Raw genomic sequence first — 3087 nt, forward strand, 5'->3', positions numbered from 1 at the left:
TTCCCCTTTAAATATATATATATATATAAATATATAAATATATATATAAATATATATAAATTTATATATATATATATATATATATATATATATATATATATATATATATATATATATATATATATATATATCCAAAAATCATATGATTATATCATGTCTTAAGATTACAGGTCAGGATGATAAGGTGGAACGGCAGGTTCCTAGGGAGAGATTAGAGGTCACAGGAGAGAGAGAGAGAGAGAGGCCAGGTCATTGGAGTTGTCACGAGGGTCGTATGTCACAAGGCGTAAAGAGGTCACGGGAGGTTAACGGTCGTGAGAGAGAGAGAGAGAGAGAGAGAGAGAGAGAGAGAGAGAGAGAGAGAGAGAGAGAGAGAGAGAGAGAGAGAGAGAGAGAGAGAGAGAGAGAGAGAGAGAGAGAGAAGGTCACAAAGTCTGGCCTTTTGACTAGGACGCTGGACGCGTGTAGGTAATAGATCAGAAAATGTTGGACGCATTAAGTGGTTGTGGAGTTGGAAAGGTCACGAAAATGTTCGAGAAAGCAGGTCAGGGGGGTAAGAACAGGACGTAAGAGTTTTCAGCATAGATGACGCAGAATTGCGACCTTGATCAGTAGGTCAAGAAATTCCCTGCGTGTCGTAGAAGGCGACTAAAAGGGGAGGGAGCGGGGGGCTGGAAATCCTCCCCTCACGGTTTTTTTTTTCTTTAATTTTCCAAAAGAAGGAACAGAGAAGGGGGCCAGGTGAGGATATTCCCTCAAAGGCTCAGTCCTCTGTTCTCAACGCTACCTCGCTAATGCGGGAAATGGCGAATAGTATGAAAGAAAGAAAATATATATATATATGATCAACATGTGAACTTTTTCGTTTTTTCTTTTCACTGGGAACATAGAAAATTACGTATAAACGTAGAATATCATCATGGTTATGGTGTTACACGAGACACTCTCATATATCATATAAGGAACTACCTTCATAATACTGGCTCTAAGCTGTAAGCTTACACGGATGCGCGTCGTGTGATGGTTCATCAAGGGAAGGGCACCAGATGATTATCAAGGAAACGACACTGATAACCTCATAACACCCAAGTATCTTCCTACAAATACTGTTATGAATAACATGCAAACAATTTGTGGCATTTCGTGAATACACATTCTGCTGTGTGGCAACTACCGTTTGCCCGTTTTCGTTGTGATGAAGATGGACGGTGTGGTCCTCATCCTCAGACAATGAGATACACACTAGTGAGAAACAAATGCGTCTCTGGAAATGACAAAGCAATGCCTCCTACAGCGGAAATTGTGTTGCGGAATGAGATGGAAAATAGTACGGCCCAGAGACAAGTTTCATAATATCCTTTTTTCCTGGTACACTTGTGTGAGATTTTTGTCTCTGCCTCAGGGCAACTTGTTCCATCACTATTCATATTCCGTTCGTGAATGTTGCCGTATGTTGATTTAACGAGAGAGGCTTGAGCGCTCCCACTGCACGACTGTGACTCTGGAAGCCATAAAAAGTGTTCGCTGGAATATGAATTTCTCTTCATTACTTGTTCATTTTTCTCTTCATATAGAAACAGATTCCTACGTGATGGACAATACCTTAGTGAATACACAAACGATGGAAAACGCTGCTTTGTGGATGGAAGGGCAACCTGCTACCCAGGTCTTATTGAACGACCCTTAAACTGAGCCTTGATTTGCTTCCCCTCTCTTCCCAGCCATGACCCGTGCTTCACTCTCCGAGCCATGACCTGCGTCCCGCTCCCCAAGCCATGACCTGTGCCTCACTCTCCCTACCACTGAATATCCACCTGAATCCTCCGTGATTTGTGTTCCACGATATGTCAAATTCTCGCCATGGCAATATTTGCGTCTTCCTTTCCAAATCATGATTTGTAGGTCTCTCTCTCTCTCTCTCTCTCTCTCTCTCTCTCTCTCTCTCTCTCTCTCTCTCTCTCTCTCTCTCTCTCTCTCTCTGTTCCAGAATTTTAGGCCACCTCCCATCACCATATCTTGTGGTTCTCTCTCTCTGTTATGATCTGAGCCCTTCTCTCATAACAGTGATTTGCGACCCCTTTCATCGTCCATAAATTGTGATGCTGTATCTGTACCATAAGCACTCACAGTTTCTCCTTATTTTGGTTTTGTTCCTTTCGTGCTACCATGATTTTCAACCCATTTTTCGAGCCTTCATTTACGCCCTTGCCTCTCCGTCAAGCTTAGTGACGCTCCCTTTGTCTCTGTATGTCTATCAAAAGAATAAACTTAACAAAGACTAAAGCTTCCTTCCTCTCCTTGGTTAACTCTGTGCTCCTTAATAGGACAACTATATTGTATCCCGCTTACCTGAGTTGTGCTCCTTTGTACGACAACCATATTGTATCCTTCTTCCCTGAGCCAAGAGTCGTCTCCATCCTTCATCCAACTATAGTGCTCCCCATAGTTGAAAAGATTAGCACAAAGTAATGTGTTGGGCATTACTGTACTCCTCAATTCTCGTTTGCTTCGTAGCATCTCAAACGCTGCTGGATACACAGAATATAATCGTAGACCAGTTATGCCTGAGTACGTCGACTTGATTTTCTTGAGCAACATTTCTCGTTCATCTGGAGGGAATTTTATGTTGCAACTCATATTCTGTTATGATAAGATCCTCCCGTCACAAATGCTTTCCAGTGATGGGATTTGATAATTTCTTGTCGTTTTGTTTTACAATCTAAACTACATATTTACACGAAAATCACATCCATGAGGAATCAGGTTTTAAAGTTAAGCAATAGTAAACCATGAAAAACGAGGTATACGTTGAATTAATATTTTGATGTGCATAACTTGTCTGCTATATGCCTATATATATATATATATATATATATATATATATATATATATATATATATATATATATATATATATATATATATATATATATTTTTTTTTTTTCTTTTTTTTTTTGCTTTGTCGCCGTCTCCCGCGTTTGCGAGGTAGCGCAAGGAAACAGACGAAAGAAATGGCCCAACCCACCCCCATACACATGTATATACATACGTCCACACACGCAAATATACATACCTACACAGCTTTCCA

The sequence above is a fragment of the Panulirus ornatus genome, chromosome 19, assembly GCF_036320965.1.
Source record: "Panulirus ornatus isolate Po-2019 chromosome 19, ASM3632096v1, whole genome shotgun sequence".
Classification (NCBI taxonomy): Eukaryota; Metazoa; Arthropoda; class Malacostraca; order Decapoda; family Palinuridae; genus Panulirus; species Panulirus ornatus.